This window comes from Dendropsophus ebraccatus, chromosome 1 (assembly GCF_027789765.1).
Source record: "Dendropsophus ebraccatus isolate aDenEbr1 chromosome 1, aDenEbr1.pat, whole genome shotgun sequence".
NCBI classification, from domain to species: Eukaryota; Metazoa; Chordata; class Amphibia; order Anura; family Hylidae; genus Dendropsophus; species Dendropsophus ebraccatus.
Genome location: NC_091454.1, coordinates 222,748,000 through 222,772,512, shown reverse-complemented (window position 1 = coordinate 222,772,512; position 24,513 = coordinate 222,748,000). Strand labels below are relative to the sequence as shown.

The window sequence follows — 24,513 nt, the reverse complement described above, 5'->3', positions numbered from 1 at the left end:
TCTCTCACATCTCCTTTCTTCCTACCTTTCCTCCCATCCTCTTCCTTCCTCTCCTCTTCCCTTCCCTCCCATCCTCTTCTTTCCTCTCCTCTCCCCTCCCACCCTCTTCCTTCCTCCCTCCCTTCCCATTTCCATCCTTCCTTCCTCCCCCTTCCCTCCCATCCTCTTCCTTCCTCTCCATTCCCTCCCATCCCCTTCCTTCCTCTCCTCTTCCCTCCCATCCTCTTCCTTCCTCCCTCCCTCCCCATTTCCATCCTTCCTCCCCCTTTCCTCCCATCCTCTTCCTTCCTTCCTCTCCATTCCCTCCCATCCCCTTCCTTCCTCTCCTCTTCCCTCCCATCCTCTTCCTTCCTCCCTCCCTCCCCATTTCCATCCTTCCTCCCCCTTTCCTCCCATCCTCTTCCTTCCTTCCTCTCCATTCCCTCCCATCCTCTTCCTTTCTCCCCCCTTCCTTTCTCCTTCGCCACTTTCCTCCCATCTTCTTCCTTTCTTCCTCCCCTCTCTTCCATCTCCTTCCTTCCTCCTCCGGTCATTTCCATCTCCTTTCTTGCCCCTTCCCTTCCATCCCATCTCTTTTCTCCCTTCCTCCTACCTTTCCTCCCATTTCCTTCCCCCTTCCCTCCCATCTTCTATCTTCCTCCTTCCTTCCATCTTCTTCCTTTCCCTCCAATCTCCTTTCTTCCTCCTCCTTTCCTTCTTATCTCCTTCCCCATTCTCCTTCCTTTCTTCTCACTTCACTTCCCTTCTATCTTTCCTTCCTCCTACCTTTGCTCCCATTTCCTTCCCCTTCCCTCCCATTTCCTTCCTTCCTCCTACCTTCCCTCCCATGTTCTTCCTTCCTCCTTCCCCCTTCCTTCCCATCTTCTTCCTTCCTCCTCCCTTTTTTCCTCCCCCTTCCCTTCCATTTCCTTCCTTCCTCCTCCCTTACCTCCCATCTCCTTCCTTTCTTCCTCCCCCTTCCTTCCTCCTCCATTCCCTCCCATCTCCTTCCTTTCTTCCTCTCCCTTCCCTTTTATCTCCTTCCTTCCTCCTCCCTTCCCTCCCATCTCTTTCCTTTCTCCCCCCTTCCCTTCCATCTCCTTCCTTTCTTCCTTCCTCCCCCCTTCCCTTCCATCTCCTTCCTTCCTCCTCCCTTCATTCCCATCTCCTTCCTTCCCTTATCTCTATCTCCTTTCTTCCTTCCTCCCCCCCTAGCTCCCATCTCTTTTTACTCCCCCTTCCCTTCCATCTTCATCTCCTTCTTCTTTACTCCACCTTCCCTTACATCTGCTTCCTTCCTCCCCCTTCCCTTCCATCTCCTTCCTTCCTCCTCCCTTCATTCCTATCTCCTTCCTTCCCTCATCTCTCCTATCTCCTTTCTTCCTCCCTTCCCCTTCCCTATGATCTCCTTCCTTCCTCCTACCTTTCCTCCCATCTTCTTCCTACCTCCTCCCTTCCCTTTCATCTCCTTCCTCCCCCTTCCCTTCCATCTCCTTCCTTCCTCCTCCCTTCATTCCCATCTCCTTCCTTCCCTCATCTCTCCTTTCCTCCTTCCTCCTACCTTTCCTCCCATCTCTTTCCTTCCTCACTTTTCTTTCCCATCTTTCTTTCCTTATTACATCCCTTCCTTTGCTTCCATCTCTCTCATTTCTTCCTCCCTTCCCATCCTTTGTCTGTATGAATTTCCTAGACTGAATAACTCATGATATAAATAGATGTGCTTTCTCCTCCCTTCCCATCTTCTCCCTTACATCCCATCTCCTTCCTTTCTTCCTCCCCCTTCCCTTCCATTTCTTTCCTTCCTCCTCCCTTTCCTCCCATCTCCTTCCTTTCTTCCTCTCACTTCCTTTTTATCTCCTTCCTTCCTCCTCCCATCCCTCCCATCTCTTTCCTCCCCCCCTTCCCTTCCATCTCCTTCCTTCCTCCTCCGTTCATTCCCATCTCCTTCCTTCCCTCATCTCTATCTCCTTTCTTCCTTCCTCCCCCCTTCGCTCCCAACTTCTTTACTCCACCTTCCCATCCATCTCCTTCCTTCCTCCCCCTTCCATCTCCTTCCTTCCTCCTCCCTTCATTCCTATCTCCGTCCTTCCCTTATCTCTCCTATCTCCTTTCTTCCTCCGTTCCCCTTCCCTTTTATCTCCTTCCTTCCTCCTACCTTTCCTCCCATCTTCTACCTTCCTCCTCCCTTCCCTTTCCTTCCTTCCTTCCTTCCTTCCCCCCCTTCCCTTTCATCTCCTTCCTTCCTCCTCCCTTCATTCCCATCTCCTTCCTTCCCTCATCTCTCCTTTCTTCCATCCTCCTACCTTTCCTCCCATCTCTTTCCTTCCCATCTTCCTTTCCTTATTACCTCCCTTCCTTCTCCCTCATTTCTTCCTCCCTTCCCATCCTTTGTCTGTATGGATTTCCTACACTTAATCACTCATGATATGAATAGATGCGCTGACTCAACAGCACAATATCACACCCCATAGCCTTGGATACACCAAATTATTAGAGAGTATAATTGCACATGATAAACTTAGATACTTCAGCTCAACCAAACGTGAAAGGCTTGGATACATGATGGGCTAGTATCACAGAAGATAGTGTTAGATACACAGACGTCATCAGACCTAAGATACACATGGATCAGATACCTCAGTCCATCAGATAATATTACCTAATATAACATGTACCCCTTACATATGGCTGCACATTAAATCCCCCAGGGGTCCTTCACGACCCCACAGCGGTCCCTCCTTCCTTCCTTGATATTCCAGGTGTCATATAACAGATCTGACTGCCCATACTAGCCTATAGCTGTCCTAAAAACAAGGAACATCTTCCCCTAAGAAACCCCCAGGGCTGGGTCAGCATCAGGGGCCAATGGTGGTCTGAGTAATATGCTTATCAACCATCGGGGTTTATGGGGTAAGGGGTGCTTATAGGGCATCTCCTACCTACAGATCACTATATAACTAAGCAGGATTATAGGAAAGCTGGATGACCCCCCCCCCCAGTCACTCGGCCTCCCCGGAGCAGGATGTCGTCAGGGACCTGTATATGTTAGGATGCACTGGCTCCGGCACAGTCCCACTGTCCTGCACCCCCTAGGACCGCAGTGCACGCAGCTCCTGAGCGTCAGCATTCGGCAGAGCAGAGTGGTGGTGGACGCAGAGCGTGTGGCGATCAGGAGAGGATGCTGGGCCGATAATGACAGCGCGGGATGAAATTACAATAAATGCAGATTCCATCCTAAAATAAGCAATAAGGAGCGCGGCAGCCTCAGAGATCTGCATAACGTCCTGCTGGGCCCTGATTGGCTCCTGCTGGAGCGCCGGCAACAAGCTGCCATAGCGGAGGGCGGGGGGAGCGAGGAGGGAATATACAATCAGGTCTCTATCCTGCCAGTACTGGAGAGTGACAGGAGACATGATGGAGGGACCATCGCCTAATAGAGCAACCGCAGGGGTGATAGAGACTGTGACCACTGAGCCTGCCACAGGGGTGATAGAGACTGTGACCACTGAGCCCCCCCACGAGTGTGATAGAGACTGTGACCACTGAGCCCCCCCACAAGTGTGATAGAGACTGTCACCACTGAGCCTGCCACAGGGGTGATAGAGACTGTGACCACTGAGCCCCCCCACGAGTGTGATAGAGACTGTGACCACTGAGCCCCCCCACAAGTGTGATAGAGACTGTCACCACTGAGCCTGCCACAGGGGTGATAGAGACTGTGACCACTGAGCCTCCCCACAAGTGTGATAGAGACTGTGACCACTGAGCCTCCCGCAGGGGTGATAGAGACTGTGATCACTGAGCCCCCCACAAGTGTGATACAGACTGTGACCACTGAGCCCCCCACAGGTATGATACAGACTGTGACCACTGAGCCTGCCACAGCCGCAGGGGTGATAGAGACTGTGACCACTGAGCCTGCCACAGCCGCAGGGGTGATAGAGACTGTGACCACTGAGCCTGCCACAGGGGTGATAGAGACTGTGACCACTGAGGCTGCCACAGGGATGATAGAGACTGTGACCACTGAGACCCCCCCCCCCCCCCCCACAAGTGTGATAGAGACTGTGTCCACTGAGCTTCCCGCAGGGGTGATAGAGACTGTGACCACTAAGCCCCCCACAAGTGTGATAGAGACTGTGGCCACTGAGCCTGCCACAAGTGTGATAGAGACTGTGACCACTGAGCCCCCCCACAGGGGTGATAGAGACTGTGACCACTGAGCCTCCCGCAGGGGTGATAGAGACTGTGACCACTGAGCCTGCCACAGGGGTGATAGAGACTGTGACCACTGAGCCCCCCACAGGTGTGATAGAGACTGTGACTACTGAGCCTACCGCAAGGGTGATAGAGACTGTGACCACTGAGCCCCCCAAAGGTGTGATAGAGACTGTGACTACTGAGCCCCCCGCAGGGGTGATAGACACTGTGACCACTGAGCATCCCCACAAGTGTGATAGAGACTGTGACCACTGAGCCCCCGTAGGGGTGATATAGACTGTGACCACTGAGCTCCAGCAGATGTGATAGAGAATTTGCCTACTGAGCCCCCACAGGTGTCATAGAGACTGTTATCACTAAGCCACTGCAGGTGTGATAAAGACCATGACCACTAAAAGCCAGCAGGTGGGTGTGATAAAGACTGTGACCACTGAGCCCCCCGCAGGTGTGAGACTGTGACCACTGAACCCCTGCATCTACATGACTCTTATATACAGTGATATCCCGATATCTACATGACTCCTATATACAGTGCCACCCTGACATCTACATGACTCCTATATACAGTGATATCCAGACATCTACATGACTCCTATATACAGTGCCACCCTGACATCTACATGACTCCTATATACAGTGATATCCAGACATCTACATGACTCCTATATACAGTGCCATCCTGACATCTACATGACTCCTATATACAGTGCCACCCAGACATCTACATGACTCCTGTATACAGTGCCATCCTGACATCTACATGACTCCTGTATACAGTGCCATCCTGACATCTACATGACTCCTGTATACAGTGCCATCCTGACATCTACATGACTCCTGTATACAGTGCCATCCTGACATCTACATGACTCCTATATACAGTGCCATCCTGACATCTACATGACTCCTATATACAGTGCCATCCTGACATCTACATGACTCCTATATACAGTGCCGTCCTGACATCTACATGACTCCTATATACAGTGCCATCCAGACATCTACATGACTCCTATATACAGTGCCACCCAGACATCTACATGACTCCTGTATATAGTGCCATCCTGACATCTACATGACTCCTGTATACAGTGCCATCCTGACATCTACATGACTCCTATATACAGTGCCGTCCTGACATCTACATGACTCCTATATACAGTGCCATCCAGACATCTACATGACTCCTATATACAGTGATATCCAGACATCTACATGACTCCTACATACAGTGCCACCCAGACATCTACATGACTCCTATATACAGTGCCACCCAGACATCTACATGACTCCTATATACAGTGCCACCCTGACATCTACATGACTCCTATATACAGTGATATCCAGACATCTACATGACTCCTATATACAGTGCCATCCTGACATCTACATGACTCCTATATACAGTGCCACCCAGACATCTACATGACTCCTGTATACAGTGCCATCCTGACATCTACATGACTCCTGTATACAGTGCCATCCTGACATCTACATGACTCCTATATACAGTGCCATCCTGACATCTACATGACTCCTACATACAGTGCTATCCTGACATCTACATGACTCCTATATACAGTGCCATCCTGACATCTACATGACTCCTATATACAGTGATATCCAGACATCTACCTGACTCCTATATACAGTGCCATCCTGATATCTACATGACTCCTATATACAGTGCCATCCAGACATCTACATGACTCCTATATACAGTGCCATCCTGACATCTACATGACTCCTATATACAGTGCCATCCTGACATCTACATGACTCCTATATACAGTGCCACCCAGACATCTACATGACTCCTGTATATAGTGCCATCCTGACATCTACATGACTCCTGTATACAGTGCCATCCTGACATCTACATGACTCCTATATACAGTGCCGTCCTGACATCTACATGACTCCTATATACAGTGATATCCAGACATCTACATGACTCCTACATACAGTGCCACCCAGACATCTACATGACTCCTATATACAGTGCCACCCAGACATCTACATGACTCCTATATACAGTGCCGTCCTGACATCTACATGACTCCTATATACAGTGCCACCCAGACATCTACATGACTCCTGTATACAGTGCCATCCCGACATCTACATGACTCGCATATACAGTGCCATCCCGACATCTACATGACTCCTATATACAGTGCCTTCCAGACATCTACATGACTCCTATATAAAGTGCCGTCCTGACATCTACATGACTCCTATATACAGTGCCATCCAGACATCTACATGACTCCTACATACAGTGCTATCCTGACATCTACATGACTCCTATATACAGTGCCATCCTGACATCTACATGACTCCTATATACAGTGATATCCAGACATCTACCTGACTCCTATATACAGTGCCATCCTGATATCTACATGACTCCTATATACAGTGCCATCCAGACATCTACATGACTCCTATATACAGTGCCATCCTGACATCTACATGACTCCTATATACAGTGCCATCCTGACATCTACATGACTCCTATATACAGTACCATCCAGACATCTACATGACTCCCATATACAGTGCCGTCCTGACATCTACATGACTCCTATATACAGTGCCATCCTGACATCTACATCACTCCCATATACAGTGCCATCCAGACATTTACATCACTCCTATATACAGTGATATCCAGGCATCTACATGACTCCTATATACAGTGCCATCCAGACATTTACATCACTCCTATATACAGTGCCACCCAGACATCTACATGACTCCTACATACAGTGCCGTCCTGACATCTACATGACTCCCATATACAGTGCTATCCTGACATCTACATGACTCCCATATACAGTGCCATCCTGACATCTACATGACTCCCATATACAGTGCCATCCCGACATCTACATGACTCGCATATACAGTGCCATCCCGACATCTACATGACTCCTATATACAGTGCCTTCCAGACATCTACATGACTCCTATATAAAGTGCCATCCTGACATCTACATGACTTCTATATACAGTGCCACCCAGACATCTACATGACTTCTATATACAGTGCCATCCTGATATCTACCTGACTCCTATATACAGTGATATTGAGACATCTACATGACTTCTATATACAGTGCTATCCCGACATCTACATGACTCCTATATACAGTGCCGTCCTGACATCTACATGACTCCTATATACAGTGCTATCCCGACATCTACATGACTCCTATATACAGTGCCATCCCGACATCTACATGACTCCCATATACAGTGCCATCCAGACATCTACATGACTCCTATATAAAGTGCCATCCTGACATCTACATGACTCCTATATACAGTGATATCCAGACATCTACCTGACTCCTATATACAGTGCCATCCTGATATCTACCTGACTCCTATATACAGTGATATTGAGACATCTACATGACTCCTATATACAGTGCCATCCAGACATCTACATGACTCCTATATAAAGTGGGACATATGTACCATGGTAGATCTTGAGAAGCCCACATGTGCCCCAAGAGGATCCCAAGGTGCCCTTTGGGTGGGAATCGGCTGTATGAGTGTTTGGTCGGAAGTTTCCATAATAACCAGACGCTGTGAGTTTTTCACCCTGTAGCTATGGTAAAGAACTCTCTGCTTAAAACGCGTCGGATTTTCTCATCCTTAATGATGTTTTAATAAAGAATAGGGCTTTATCCTTGAAGACGTGCCGGCTCCATTCTTCTTTGTTCACGTGAGATTTACGGCAATGCCCAGCTGTGCATTTGGAGGGAGAGATCACAAGGTTGCATCTGGGTTGTAATTTCTGAGGAAACGTGTGGAAGCCTCAGTTACCCAGACCAGTCTGATCGATTGGGTATCCTAGGGCGGCTCATTCTGCTGCCAGGGAAACATCGCTCTCTACTGGTGACTTGGTGGAAGAACACTCAGGAATATACCGGGTACCACAATGATATGATATCTTCCTCTGTGTCACTCTTAATAGAATGGTGTCTATGGTTCTGTATCCTTTATGACACCACTCAGGTACAGTGCTGGAATGCTGTCTTGAATAAGGGATGGTAAAGGGGTCAAACCATACCCCTTGATTGATAGCTTCATTGCTGCCTTCCCTGCTGTTCTTCCATGACATGGGGCGGAGGTAGCTTAGATGGCACTATGTTAGCACTGACTCTAGACAGAATACCATCTGACACACGTCCTAATGATAACTGTAAGGTAAGAATAGGCCCTTACAGGTTCCAGATCATTAGCCTTGTCTCATTATCTGAATACTGCCTGCCCCCTAGAGGAGGACCAATGGAATGGAATGGGAACAGCTACTGCTGCTGTCCCCCGTCGATTTGGTGGAATGAAGCAAGCCCTGGTAAATACCGGGTTAATTTCCAAACTGAGGTCTGTGTCTCTTTGCCCTCCTCATTTACTAATCTGGAATAGAGTAAAGTGTAAGGGACAGTAGTGGGGTCTAATCACACCCCATAATAGTTAAGTAGAGTTCCACTGCTGCTTTCCCTGATGTTTGACTTGCATGACTACACTGTACAATTAACACTCTTAGGGCAGCACAGTGTTGTCCCTGCTGCGGTACTAGTGCCCAACGTATGGTCATCTTGCACCTTGCATAAGTCCCAGTATGATGGTCTTTCTCGGGTTCAGTCCTTTCTCAACATTTATCAAAACCTAAACTGGAATGGCGTGCGGTTTAAGGGATGGTAATGGGGTAACACTACACCCCTTATTAGCTGACCTAAAGTTATGGCTCAATTTCTGATTTATCTGATGGTTGCTGCTGCCCCCTAGAGGATAGTCAGTGTAATGGCGTAAAAGTGATGGACTGCAGCTCTTCAAGGTTGATTGGGTGGAAGAAACCACCAGTATATGCTAGGGACAGTGATGATATGATGTCTTTCTAGGTTTTCATCCTATTAGAATGGTATTTATGGTTCTTTAGCCTCCAGCATTTTATTGGTGTGAAATATAAGGGATGGTAATGGGGTCAAACCACACCCTTAATAGTCGACCTAAAGTTTTGGCTCTACTACTGCTTTCTCTGACTTTTGTGTTACATGACTACACTGTACTGAATAAAGCTTAGTGGATGGTACTGTTTTGTCTCTGCACTGTCGCTGTATAGCAGTGCCCAAAGACCTTCTAAGATATCCCAATGACTTCTTAGAGGAGAAGATATAAAGGGCAGGCAGAGGTAGTAGAGGCACGAGCCCGTTATATGCTGGGCCTTCAAACTTTAATACCTGGCTATACAGTCTACCCTCTAGAGGAAACCCGACGTAAGCAAGCAATTTATTTTACCAACCCTGAATCGGTAGGAAATAACCATCGCTGGCTACAGATTTGGTCATGTGATGTAAAGTTCAAGCACTGGGTTACATTGCAGCATGGCAGGGCACCATAATATTTGCCCCCACGGTAAGGTGCCCCCCAGCCAGCGACCCCATGCCCCTGCCAGTCAGAGTGTGCGGGTCGGAGAGCTGGCAGATGTTCCTGTGAGAGGTGCAGAGATGTGTATGCAGCCTTGATCAGATAATGTCTCGGGGTCGGATGCGGCAGTAATTACCCTGATTAGCTGTTCGGAGCCTCATTCTTATGCATGAGGCGCTGACGAGGCTCCCATCCCGCTGTCTATATATAAATATCTATAGCGCTGTCTATGAAGGGGGGGGGGGGAGCGCGGGAGACGTGTACCGCTACATAATAGGGATAAAAACAACTTACTATACACATGTGTGTGATCCTGTGTGTACAGATGCAGCAGAGCCCGGTGCGTACTCTGTGACATTACTGTGTGATATCAATTACAGAGAAACCTCATGCAGCTTGTGTATGAATGGTTTTACATAGGACTGCAAGATATGGGGGAGCTGTGGATATGGGGAAGCTGTGGATATAGGGGAGCAGTGGATGATATGGGGGAGCTGTGGATGTTATGGGGAGCTGTGGGTGTTATGGAGGGGCTGTGGATATGGGGGAGCTGTGGATGATATGGGGAAGCTGTGGATGATATGTGGAAGCTGTGGATATGGGGGACCTGTGGATATAGGGGATCTGTGGATATGGGGGAGCTGTGGATGATATGGGGAAGCTGTGGATGATATGGGGAAGCTGTGGATATGGGGGATCTGTGGATATAGGGGATCTGTGGATATGGGGGAGCTGTGGATGATATGGGGGAGCTGTGGATATAGGGGATCTGTTGATATGGGGGAGCTGTGGATATAGGGGAGCTGTGGATATGGGTAAGGTGTGGGTGATATGGGGGAGCTGTGGATGAAATGGGGGATCTGTGGATATGGAGGAGATGTGGATATAGGGGATCTGTGGATATGGGGGATCTGTGGATATGGGGGAGCTGTGGATGATATGGCGGAGCTGTAGATATGGAGGAGATGTGGATATAGGGGATCTGTGGATGATATGGGGGAGCTGTGGATATGGAGATGTGGATATAGGGGATCTGTTGGTATGGGGGAGCTGTGGATATAGGGGAGCTGTGGATATGGGTAAGGTGTGGGTGATATGGGGGAGCTGTGGATATGGGGGAGCTGTGGATGATATGGGGGATCTGTGGATATGGAGGAGATGTGGATATAGGGGATCTGTGGATATGGGGGATCTGTGGATATGGGGGATCTGTGGATGATATGGGGAAGCTGTGGATGATTTGGGGAGCTGTGCATAAGATGGCGGAGCTGTGGATATGGGGGAGCTGTGGGTGATATGGAGGAACTGTGGATATGGGGGAGCTGTGGATGATATGGGGGAGCTGTGGATGATATGGGGAAGCTGTGGATGATATGGGGAAGCTGTGTATATGGGGGAGCTATGGATGATATGGGGGAGCTGTGGGTGATATAGGGGAGCTGTGGATGATATGGAAGAGCTGTGGATGATATGGGGGAGCTGTGGATGATATGGGGGAGATGTGTATATGGAGAAGCTGTGGATGATATGGGGGAGCTGTGGATGATATGGGGGAGCTGTGGGTGATATGGGGGAGCTGTGGGTGATATGGGGGAGCTGTGGGTGATATGGGGGAGTTGTGGATGATATGGAGGAGCTGTGGATGATATGGGGGAGCTGTGGATGATATGGAGGAGCTGTGGGTGATATGGGGGGAGCTGTGGGTGATATGGGGGAGCTGTGGATGATATGGGGGAGCTGTGGATGATATGGGGAAGCTGTGGGTGTTATGGGGAAGCTGTGGATGATATGGGGGAGCTGTGGATGATATGGGGGAGCTGTGGGTGTTATGGAGGAGCTGTGGGTGTTATGGAGGAGCTGTGGGTGATATGGAGGAGCTGTGGATGATATGGGGGAGCTGTGGGTGTTATGGGGGGAGCTGTGGATGATATGGGGGTGCTGTGGATGATATGGGGGAGCTGTGGATGATATGGGGGAGCTGTGGATGATATGGGGGAGCTGTGGGTGTTATGGAGGAGCTGTGGATGATATGGGGGAGCTGTGGGTGTTATGGGGGAGCTATGGATGATATGGGGGAGCTGTGGATGATATGGGGGAGCTGTGGATGATATGGAGGAGCTGTGGATGATATGGGGGAGCTGTGGATGATATGGGGAGCTGTGGATGATATGGGGGGAGCTCTGGGTGTTATGGGGGAGTTGTGGATGATATGGGGAGCTGTGGATGATATGGGGGAGCTGTGGATGATATGGGGAGCTGTGGATGATATGGGGAGCTGTGGATGATATGGGGAGCTGTGGATGATATGGGGGAGCTGTGGATGATATGGGGAGCTGTGGATGATATGGGGGAGCTGTGGATGATATGGGGGAGCTGTGGATGATATGGAAGAGCTGTGGATGATATGGTGAGCTGTGGGTGATATGGGGGAGCTGTGGATGATATGGAGGAGCTGTGGATGATATGGAAGAGCTGTGGATGATATGGGGGAGCTGTGGATGATATGGAGGAGCTGTGGATGATATGGTGAGCTGTGGGTGATATGGAGGAGCTGTGGATGATATGGTGAGCTGTGGATGATATGGAGGAGCTGTGGATGATATGGGGGAGCTGTGGATGATATGGAGGAGCTGTGGATGATATGGAAGAGCTGTGGATGATATGGTGAGCTGTGGATGATATGGGGGAGATGTGGATGATATGGAGGAGTTGTGGATGATATGGGGGAGATGTGGATGATATGGGGGAGATGTGGATGATATGGGGGAGCTGTGGATGATATGGAGGAGCTGTGGGTGTTATGGTGAGCTGTGGGTGATATGGGGGAGCTGTGGATGATATGGTGAGCTGTGGATGATATGGGGGAGCTGTGGATGATATGGGGGAGCTGTGGATGATATGGAAGAGCTGTGGATGATATGGTGAGCTGTGGATGATATGGGGGAGCTGTGGATGATATGGGGGAGCTGTGGATGATATGGAAGAGCTGTGGATGATATGGTGAGCTGTGGGTGTTATGGAGGAGCTGTGGATGATATGTGAGCTGTGGATGATATGGGGGAGCTGTGGATGATATGGGGGAGCTGTGGGTGATATGGGGGAGCTATGGATGATATGGGGGAGCTGTGGATGATATGGGGGAGCTATGGATGATATGGGGGAGCTGTGGATGATATGGGGGAGCTGTGGATGATATGGGGGAGCTGTGGATGATATGGGGGAGCTGTGGATGATATGGGGGAGCTGTGGATGATATGGGGAAGCTGTGGATGATATGGAGGAGTTGTGGATGATATGGGGGAGTTGTGGATGATATGGGGGAGTTGTGGATGATATGGGGGAGCTGTGGATGATATGGGGGAGTTGTGGATGATATGGGGGAGCTGTGGATGATATGGGGGAGCTGTGGCTCTCACTATTACAGGGTACTGTGGATGGTTCTCTTATAAGAACACCTAGGTTGGCAGTGCTGTGCGGATGTTGTGGTTGGCAGGCTGGCATTCTAATGGGGGCACTGTGGCCATAAGTTATGTGGGCACACTTATAGGGTACTGTCGGTGGTGTCATTGGGCACATTGTCTGACACTTTTATGGAGCACAGTTGTACCTGACACATCTATGGGAGCACTATAGCTGGTACTACTGTACAGGACCATGACTGTCTTTATCAAGTCAAGCGGCATGGGGCAAATATGCCACCCTGGCATGGAAGATGGCAGAACAGGTGGGTGCTTTATCCACCATCTATCCTACTAGGGATAAAGAAGTGTGGGAGGAGAGGATGTACACATGTATATCCCCCTGTACACAGAGACAGAAGGCAAGGCAAATGGAAGATGTCCCCCCCCCCCCAGCATATACTCCCTATAATACCGGGTTATTACAGTCATATATAAGGAGAGATAGACAAGGGCAGGATAGGGAGCAGAGGATAAATGACTCCAGCTCCCTACTGCCCTCCTGTGCTGAGATGCTGAAACACTCCGACCCCAGAAAGTCATAATCACCTTCTCAGTATCAGGAACCTGCCCAGGACATGCAGCGAGTGACCTACAGAAGTCTATGGGGTCGAGCTCCAAGTACTGATGAGAGTGACCACCTCCAGAGCCCTGCCCTCGCTGATCCGGACTCTCCGAGCTTTTCCAGTCCTACAATAAGAGGTCTCTCTATGGCTCCAGCCCAGCACAGCGCCCTCGGGTCCTTTCTCATAGCCATATAGCAGTTCATTGTTGTTTTCTTCGGGGTGTCCACCATGTCCACACTTACCTAACTCCTGATATTCAGGGACCTGTTGGTCTGTGGTGAGGGTCTGGGGTCCTGTGGTAAGGAACTGGGGTCCTGTGGTGAGGGTCTGGGGTCCTGTGGTGAGGGTTTGTGGTCCTGTGGTGAGGGTCTGGGGTCCTGTGGTGAGGGTCTGGGGTCTATACCTCTAGGCTTCACCACCAAGATCATGGCCCATGTTTCTTCTGTCCTATCATCTCTCTCTTTACTTCTTACTTATGCACTCTTGACCCACTCACAGCACACCTTACAGGGGCTGTAGATAGGAAGTCACATGGGTAGAGGAAGTGTATTGTCTTTTGTCATTAGACTCTGTAGAGGAAGGACACAAGCCAGAATGCTCTCTACAGCGGTCCAGTGGGGCCCTGGCCCTCTACCAGGTCCGCAGTCTCAGCGTGCAGTCTAGAAGCAGACCTAGGTACATGAAGCTAATGTCTTCTTCTCAAGTAACTCCACTCAGCACTATGCAGTGTTAAACCCTTTACTAGAAAGAACAAGTCAGAGATCATCTCAACCCACGCCATGGGCAAGGAGAGTCACAGTGCAGTACAGTATCCACATCGCAGCGCAGGTGTAAGCAGGGAACCCTCAGCATTCCACTCATCCCAGGTAACAAGGTCTGGGGCTTGTGTCACCCACTTGGACGGGTCCCCCGACACTGGTAGGGCAATAGGTGGTGCGAAGACCCAAGAGTCTCTTCTAAAGTATTCTTCTACCTCTACCTCCAACATCCCGGCAGAGCACAGTACTACTTGGGTTGGGACTCTCACAACATCCTCATCTCTACTATTCTGATTCTATACTCTCAGCACGCAACTCAGTCCACACGACTGTACTACTCCCTATTCGCTCACTATAGATCTGGATCCTAACTTATCAAGTGCCTTATAAAGTATTATTTCAAGGCAAAGCTGTATGACCTGCTGCACACAAGTGTTTCATGAGTAAAGCAGATTTTACTTATAATAGAGAGACTCTGTGATTCCTCACCCTGCACCAACACCGTACACATACATTCCTTGGGTCATCTCCCCTTTCTGTGGGTGGCAGTGCTGATAGTCCGGGTGGGTCATTATTCCACTCCGGACCACCGTAACAACAACCCAAGGGACGCTGCAACAACCCAGCAGGTCACTATATACAGGAGAACAGGGTGCAGCCGGCCCTTTAAACTAAAAGTAGGTGTGCCACCACACCTGTGTGCCCAACCGGCACTGGCATCACCACATAACATCATTGGGCCTGGCCAGCCAACCACCATAGAGCTGGCGTCACACCTCACCATCTGGCAAGTGACCGGCCGTAGCGCCTCCACACAAGGGGTGTACCAGCATCAGCGCACCCCTGAACACACCGCCACATATGTATAGTACCGGTCTGGTTTAGTCCATGTATAGTACCGGTCTGGTTTAGTCCATGTACAGTACCGGTCTCCTTTAGTCCATGTATACTACCAGTCTAATTTAGTCCATGTATAGTACCGGTCTTATTTAGTCCATGTATAATACCGGTCTCATTTAGTCCATGTATAGTACAGGTCTCATTTAGTCCATGTACAGTACCGGTCTCGTTTAGTCCATGTACAGTACCGGTCTTGTTTAGTCCATGTACAGTACTGGTCTCGTTTAGCCCATGTATAGTACCGGTCTTGTTTAGTCCATGTACAGTACCGGTCTCGTTTAGCCCATGTATAGTACCAGTCTTGTTTAGTCCATGTACAGTACCGATCTCGTTTAGTCCATGTATAGTACCGATCTCGTTTAGTCCATGTATAGTACCCGTCTCAATTAGTCCGTGTACAGTACTGGTCTCGTTTAGTCCATGCATAGTACCGATCTCGTTTAGTCCATGTATAGTACCGGTCTCGTTTAACTCGTGTATAGTACCGGTCTTGTTAAGTCCATGTATAGTACCAGTCTTGTTTAGTCCATGTATAGTACCGCTCTTGTCTTGATGGATGGAACCTCTTGTCTTCACTCCCAGGGGCGTGGGGGGTGGAACCCCCTGTCTCCCCTCCCAGGGGGGGGTGGCCGGACCCTCCTGTCTCCCCTCCCGGGGGGGTGGCCGGACCCTCCTGTCTCCACTCCCGGTTGGTGGCCGGACCCTCCTGTCTCCCCTTCCGGGTGGTGGCCGGACCCTCCTGTCTCCCCTCCCGGGTGGTGGCCGGACCCTCCTGTCTCCCCTCCCGGGTGGTGGCCGGACCCTCCTGTCTCTCCTCCCGGGGGGTGGATGGACCCTCCTGTCTCCGCTCCCGGGGGGGGGGGGGGGCTGGGGGGTGCAGTGTGGACGGACCCTCCTGTCTCCCTTCCCGGGGGGTGGCCGGACCCTCCTGTCTCCATCCTCCTCCTGTCACTGTCAGCCATGTTGGAGTCTTCTCCTGGCTGCCGTCTCCGTGTAGTAATCCACAGTAATTACAGTAAATTACACCGTATGGTCCTATGATAATTATCCTAATTGCCAGCGGTATTTTATTTAGCACTTGTGAGAGGTGTCACTGTCACATCCTAAATGTTTTCTTTGTCATTCTATAAACTGTAATGCTAATTTTATAGCATTTAAAAGAAAAATATGTCAAGCATTACAAATCAGGGAGGAGGACAATCACCTCCCTTAAAGGGGAAGTCCACTAATTTACCCGGACACCTGAAGGCTGTAGGTATCTATCTATACACATACTAGAATGTGGCGAATTACACAATGGCCTATTCTCTAGTCACATCCGGAGCTGAACTCACAGTTCTGTCGGCTTTTTTAAGGGAACACTGTCTATATTGGGAGATTTCAGTGCTGCCCCCTGCAGGCGGATGCCGGCACAATCAATGAGCCGGTGATAGGTGATACACACATGTATATAGATTGGCACAGGGCTTATCCTTCCCCTTGAATGATGGGGTGATACACACCTGTATATAGATTGCCACAGGGCTTATCTCCCCCTTATAATGATGGGGTGATACACACATGTATATAGATTGGCAGAGGACTTATCCTCCCCCCATAATGATGGGTGATACACACCTGTATATAGATTGGCACAGGGTTTATCCTTCCCCTTGAATTATGGGGTGATACACACCTGTATATAGATTGGCACAGGGCTTATCCTCCCCCCATAATGATGGGGTGATACACACCTGTATATAGACTGGCAGAGGACTTATCCTCCCCCTACAATGATGGGGTGATACACACCTGTATATAGACTGGCACAAGGCTTATCCTCCCACTATAATGATGAGGTGATACACACCTGTATATAGATTGGCACAAGGCTTATCCTCCCCTATAATGATGGGGTGATACACACCTGTATATAGATTGTCACAGGGCTTATCCTCCCCCTATAATGATGGGGTGATACACACCTGTATATAGATTGTCACAGGGCTTATCCTCCCCCTATAATGATGGGGTGATACACGCCTGTATATAGATTGACACAGGGCTTATCTTCCCCCCTATAATGATGGGTGATACACACCTGTATATAGATTGGCATAGGGCTTATCCTCCCCCTATAAGGATTGGGTGATACACACCTGTATATAGATTGGCACAGGGCGTATCCTTCTCCTATAATGATGGGGTGATACACACCTGTATATAGATTGGCACAGGGCTTATCTTCCCCCCTATAATGATGGGTGATGCACACCTGTATTTAGATCGACACAGGGCTTATCTTCCCCCCTTTAATGATGGGGTGATACACACCTGTATATAGATTGGCACAGGGCTTATCCTCCTCCTATAAGGATGGTGTGATACACACCTGTATATAGATTGGCACAGGGCTCAGCTTCTTCCACACCTGGGTTGGCACTGATCTCCTGGCGCAGCACGGACGCCCGCTCTGAAGCCGCCAGCAGATGTTCCTTCCATCACTTTCTTTCTCTAGAAGCAGCAAAAACCTAACAGTGAGAAGCCATGGCAGACGCTGATGGTCCATCATACTGACAGGGGAGGGCTCTGCATAGCAGTATTGTTGGGGCACTCTGTGTAGCAATTTTATGGGGGCACTCTGTGTAGTAGTATTATGGGGGCACTCTGCATAGCAGTATTATGGGGGGAACTCTGCATAGCAGTATTATAGGTCACTTTGTGTAGTAGTATTATGGGGCACTCTGCATAGCAGTATTATGGGGGCACTCTGCATAGAATTATTATGGGGCCACTCTGTGTAGCAGTATTATGTGGGCACTCTGTTTTGTAGTATTATGGGGCACTCTGCATAGCAGTATTATGGGGGCACTCTGCATAGCAGTATTATGGGGGCACTCTGCATACCAGTATTATGGGGCAGTGTTATGGGGCACACTGGGTGGCAGTGATGCTGATTACCTGCTATGGGTAAAGCTGCATTTCCTGTGTATGATGTGACCTCGTGTTCCCCTCAGCCCCCCTGCATCCCCTCAGCCCCCCTGCATCCCCTCAGCTCCCTCCATCTCCTCAACCCCCCTGCATCCCCTCTCAGCCTCCTTGCATCCCCTCAGCCCCCCTCCATCCCCTCACCCCCCTGCATCCCCTCCCAGCCCCCCTGCATCCCCTCAGCCCCCCTCCATCCCCTCAGCCCCCTCCATCCCTCTCCATCCCCGTAGACACCCCAAAACCCTCAGACTCCCTCCATCCCCTCTGCATCCCCTCAGACTCCCTCCATCCCCTCAGCCCCCTCCATCCCCTCAGACTCCCTCCATCCCCTCAGCCCTCCCGTAGCCCCCTCCATCCCCTCAGCCCCCCCCATCCCCCCTCCATCCCCTCAGCCTCCCTGCATCCCCTCAGCCCCCTGTAGCCCCCTCCATCCCCTCAACCCCCTCTATCCCCCTCCATCCCCTTAGCCTCCCTGCATCCCCTCAGCCTCCCTCCATCCCCTCAGCCTCCCTGCATCCCCTCAGCCTCCCTGCATCCCCTCAGCCCCCTCCAACCCCTCAGCTCCCTGCATCCTCTCAGCTCCCCTGCATCCCCTCAGCCTCTCTGCATCCCCTCAGCCCCCTCCATCCCCTCAGTCCTCAGCTCCCTCCATCCCCTCAGCTCCCCTGCATCCCCTAAGCTCCCCTGCATCCCCTCAGCCCCCTCCATCCCCTCAGCTCCCCTGCATCCCCTCAGCTCCCCTGCATCCCCTCAGCCCTCAGCTCCCTCCATCCCCTCAGCTCCCCTGCATCCCCTCAGCCCCCTCCATCCCCTCAGCCCTCAGCTCCCCTCAGCCTCCCTCCATCCCCTCAGCCCCCTCCATCCCCGTAGCCCCCTCCATCCCCTCAGCCCTCCCGTAGCCCCCTGCATCCCCTCAGCCCTTCCGTAGCCCCCTCCATCCTCCAGCCTCCCTGCATCCCCTTCCATCCCCTCAGCCCCCTCTATCCCCCTGCATCCCCGTAGCCCCCCCCATCCCCATAGCCCCCTCCATCCCCTCAGCCCCCCCATCCCCTCAGCCTCCCTCCATCCCCTCAGCCCTCCCGTAGCCCCCTGCATCCCCTCAGCCCTCTCCATCCCCTCAGCCCCCTCTATCCCCCTGCATCCCTGTAGCCCCCTCCATCCCCTCAGCCCTCCCGTAGCCCCTGCATCCCCTCAGCCCTCCCGTAGCCCCCTACATCCCCTCAGCACCCCCATCCTCTCAGCCCCCTTCCATCCCCTCAGCCCTCCCGTAGCCCCTTCCATCCCCTCAGCCCCCTCCATCCCTCTCCATCCCCGTAGCTCCCTCCATCCCCTCAGCCTCCCTGCATCCCCTCAGCCCCCTCCATCCCCTCAGACTCCCTCCATCCCCTCTGCATCCCCTCAGACTCCCTCCATCCCCTCAGCCCCCCCATCCCCTCAGCCTCCCTGTATCCCCTTCCATCCCCCTCCATGCCCTCAGACTCCCTCCATCCCCTCAGCCCCCCTGCATCCCTTCAGCCTCCCTCCATCCCCTCAGCCTCCCTGCATCTCCTCAGCCCCTTCCATCCCCCCTGCATCCCCTCAGCCCCCCTGCATCCCCTCAGCCTCCCTGCATCTCCTCAGCCCCTTCCATCCCTCCTGCAACCCCCCCATCCCCTCAATCCCCCTCCATCCCCTCAGCTCTCCTCCGCCCCCCTGCATCTCCGCAGACCCCTCAATCCCCTCAGCCTCCCTCCATCCCCCTCTATCCCCTCAGGCCCCTTCATCCCCTCAGCCTCCCTGTATCCCCTTCCATCCCCCTCCATCCCCTCAGCCTCCCTCCATCCCCTCAGCCTCCTTCCATCCCCTCAGCCTCCCTGCATCTCCTCAGCCCCTTCCATCCCCCCTGCATCCCCTCAGCCCCCCTGCATCCCCTCAGCCTCCCTGCATCTCCTCAGCCCCTTCCATCCCTCCTGCAACCCCCCCCATCCCCTCAATCCCCCTCCATCCCCTCAGCTCTCCTCCGCCCCCCTGCATCCCCGCAGACCCCTCCATCCCCTCAGCCTCCCTCCATCCCCCTCTATCCCCTCAGCCCCCTTCATCCCCTCAGCCTCCCTGCATCCCCTCAGCCCCCTTCATCACCGTAGCCTCCTCTATCCCCTTCCATCCCCTCAGCCCTCCCGTAGCCCCCTCCATCTCCTCAGCCCCCCATCCCCTCAGCCTCCCTGCATCCCCTTCCATCCCCTCAGCCCCCTCCATCCCCTCAACCCCCTCTATCCCCCTCCATCCCCTTAGCCTCCCTCCATCCCCTCAGCTCCCCTGCATCCCCTCAGCCCCCTCCATTCCCTCAGCCCTCAGCATCCCCTCAGCCCCTGCATCCCCTCAGCCTCCCTCCATCCCCTCAGCCCCCTCCATCCCCGTAGCCCCCTCCATCCCCTCAGCCCTCCCGTAGCCCCCTGCATCCCCTCAGCCTTCTCCATCCCCTCAGCCCCCTCTATCCCCCTGCATCCCCTCCATCCCCTCAGCCCTCCCGTAGCCCCCTCCATCCCCTCAGCCCTCCCGTAGCCCCCTGCATCCCCTCAGCACCCCCATCCTCTCAGCCCCCTTCCATCCCCTCAGCCCCCTTCCATCCCCTCAGCCCTCCCGTAGCCCCCTCCATCCCCTCAGCCTTCCCGTAGCCCCCTCCGCCCTCCCGTAGCCCACTCCATCCCCTCAGCCCCCTGCATCCCCATAGCCCCCTCCATTTCCTCAGCCCCCTCCATCCCCTCAATCCCCCTGCATCCCCGTAGCCCCCTCCATCACCGTAGCCCCCAGCATCCCCTCAGCCCTCCCATAGCCCCCTCCATCCCCTCAGCCCCCTGCATCCCCGTAGCCCCCTCCATCCCTTCAGCCCCCTGCATCCCCGTAGCCCCCTCCATCCCCGTAACCCCCTCCATTCCCTCAGCCCGCTCCATCACCGTAGCCCCCTCCATCCCCTCAGCCCTCCCGTAGCCCCCAGCATCCCCTCAGCCCTCCAGTAGCCCCCTCCATCCCCTCAGCCCTCCCGTAGCCCCCTCCATTCCCTCAGCCCTCCCATAGCCCCCTCCATCCCCTCAGCCCCCTGCATCCCCGTAGCCCCCTCCATCCCCTCAGCCCCCTGCATCCCCGTAGCCCCCTCCATCCCCTCAGCCCGCTCCATCACCGTAGCCCCCAGCATCCCCTCAGCCCTCCCGTAGCCCCCTCCATCCCTTCAGCCCTCCCGTAGCCCCCTGCATCCCCTCAGCCCCTCCATCCCCTCAGCCCCCTCCATCCCCGTAGCCCCCTCCATCCCCTCAGCCCTCCCGTAGCCCCCTGCATCCCCTCAGCCTTCTCCATCCCCTCAGCCCCCTCTATCCCCCTGCATCCCTGTAGCCCCCTCCATCCCCTCAGCCCCCTCCATCCTCTCAGCCCTCCCGTAGCCCCCTCCATCCCCTCAGCCCTCCCGTAGCCCCCTGCATCCCCTCAGCACCCCCATCCTCTCAGCCCCCTTCCATCCCCTCAGCCCTCCCGTAGCCCCCTCCATCCCCTCAGCCTTCCCGTAGCCCCCTCCGCCCTCCCGTAGCCCACTCCATCCCCTCAGCCCCCTGCATCCCCATAGCCCCCTCCATCCCCATAGCCCCCTCCATTCCCTCAGCCCCCTCCATCCCCTCAATCCCCCTGCATCCCCGTAGCCCCCAGCATCCCCTCAGCCCTCCCATAGCCCCCTCCATCCCCTCAGCCCCCTGCATCCCCGTAGCCCCCTCCATCCCTTCAGCCCCCTGCATCCCCGTAGCCCCCTCCATCCCCGTAGCCCCCTCCATTCCCTCAGCCCGCTCCATCACCGTAGCCCCCTCCATCCCCTCAGCCCTCCCGTAGCCCCCTCCATCCCCTCAGCCCTCCCGTAGCCCCCAGCATCCCCTCAGCCCTCCAGTAGCCCCCTCCATCCCCTCAGCCCTCCCGTAGCCCCCTCCATCCCCTCAGCCCTCCCGTAGCCCCCTCCATCCCCTCAGCCCCCCCGTAGCCCCCTCCATCCCCTCAGCCCTCCCGTAGCCCCCTCCATCCCCGTAGCCCCCTCCATCCCCTCAGCCCCCCCCCCCCGTAGCCCCCTCCATCCCCTCAGCCCTCCCGTAGCCCCCTCCATCCCCTCAGCCCCCTGCATCCCCGTAGCCCCCTCCATCCCTTCAGCCCCCTGCATCCCCGTAGCCCCCTCCATCCCCGTAGCCCCCTCCATTCCCTCAGCCCGCTCCATCACCGTAGCCCCCTCCATCCCCTCAGCCCTCCCGTAGCCCCCTCCATCCCCTCAGCCCTCCCGTAGCCCCCAGCATCCCCTCAGACCTCCAGTAGCCCCCTCCATCCCCTCAGCCCTCCAGTAGCCCCCTCCATCCCCTCAGCCCTCCCGTAGCCCCCTCCATCCCCTCAGCCCTCCCATAGCCCCCTCCATCCCCTCAGCCCCCTGCATCCCCGTAGCCCCCTCCACTCCCTCAGCCCGCTCCATCACCGTAGCCCCCAGCATCCCCTCAGCCCTCCCGTAGCCCCCTCCATCCCCTCAGCCTTCCCGTAGCCCCCAGCATCCCCTCAGCCCTCCAGTAGCCCCCTCCATCCCCTCAGCCCTTCCGTAGCCCCCTCCATCCCCTCAGCCCTCCCGTAGCCCCCTCCATCCCCTCAGCCCTCCCGTAGCCCCCAGCATCCCCTCAGCCCTCCCGTAGCCCCCTCCATCCCCTCAGCCCTCCCGTAGCCCCCTCCATCCCCTCAGCCCCCCCGATCCCCTCAGCCCTCCCATAGCCCCCTCCATCCCCTAAGCCCCCTCCATCCCCTCAGCCCCCCCGTAGCCCCCTCCATCCCCTCAGCCCTCCCGTAGCCCCCTCCATCCCCGTAGCCCCCTCCATCCCCTCAGCCCCCCCCCCCGTAGCCCCCTCCATCCCCGTAGCCCCCTCCATCCCCTCAGCCCTCCTGTAGCCCCCTCCATCCCCTCAGCCCTCCCGTAGCCCCCTCCATCCCCTCAGCCCTCCCCATCCCCTCAGCCCTCCGGTAGCCCCCTCCATCCCCTCAGCCCTCCCATAGCCCCTGCATCCCCTCAGCCCTCCCGTAGCCCCCTGCATCCCCTCAGCACCCCCATCCTCTCAGCCCCCTTCCATCCCCTCAGCCCTCCCGTAGCCCCCTCCATCCCCTCAGCCCTCCCGTAGCCCCCACCATATTCTCAGCCCTCCCGTAGCCCCCTCCATCCCCTCAGCCCTCCCATAGCCCCCTTCATCCCCTCAGCCCCCTGCATCCCCGTAGCCCCCTCCATCACCTCAGCCCCCTGCATCCCCTCTATCCCCCTGCATCCCCGTAGCCCCCTCCATCACCGTAGCCCCCAGCATCCCCTCAGCCCTCCCATAGCCCCCTCTATCCCCGTAGCCCCCTCCATCCCCTCAGCCCTCCCGTAGCCCCCTCCATCCCCTCAGCCCTCCCGTAGCCCCCAGCATCCCCTCAGCCCTCCAGTAGCCCCCTCCATCCCCTCAGCCCTCCCGTAGCCCCCTCCATCCCCTCAGCCCTCCCGTAGCCCCCTCCATCCCCTCAGCCCCCCCGTAGCCCCCTCCATCCCCTCAGCCCTCCCGTAGCCCCCTCCATCCCCGTAGCCCCCTCCATCCCCTCCGCCCCCCCCCCCCCGTAGCCCCCTCCATCCCCGTAGCCCCCTCTATCCCCTCAGCCCTCCTGTAGCCCCCTCCATCCCCTCAGCCCTCCCGTAGCCCCCTCCATCCCCTCAGCCCCCTGCATCCCCGTAGCCCCCTCCATCCCTTCAGCCCCCTGCATCCCCGTAGCCCCCTCCATCCCCGTAGCCCCCTCCATTCCCTCAGCCCGCTCCATCACCGTAGCCCCCTCCATCCCCTCAGCCCTCCCGTAGCCCCCTCCATCCCCTCAGCCCTCCCGTAGCCCCCAGCATCCCCTCAGACCTCCAGTAGCCCCCTCCATCCCCTCAGCCCTCCCGTAGCCCCCTCCATCCCCTCAGCCCTCCCGTAGCCCCCTCCATCCCCTCAGCCCTCCCATAGCCCCCTCCATCCCCTCAGCCCCCTGCATCCCCGTAGCCCCCTCCACTCCCTCAGCCCGCTCCATCACCGTAGCCCCCAGCATCCCCTCAGCCCTCCCGTAGCCCCCTCCATCCCCTCAGCCTTCCCGTAGCCCCCAGCATCCCCTCAGCCCTCCCGTAGCCCCCTCCATCCCCTCAGCCCTTCCGTAGCCCCCTCCATCCCCTCAGCCCTCCCGTAGCCC

At 54.6% G+C, this 24,513-nt stretch overlaps 1 long non-coding RNA gene across 1 annotated transcript in view; it reads right to left on the bottom strand.

Annotated features, from left to right (window-relative positions):
* The window catches only part of LOC138770123 (uncharacterized), a 101,922-nt gene that overhangs the window by 72,311 nt on the left and 5,098 nt on the right, over window positions 1-24,513 (bottom strand). The window contains exon 2 of the long non-coding RNA XR_011359404.1: window positions 17,696-17,817. This is a non-coding gene — a long non-coding RNA (uncharacterized lncRNA). The remainder of the gene's footprint in view (window positions 1-17,695; window positions 17,818-24,513) is intronic.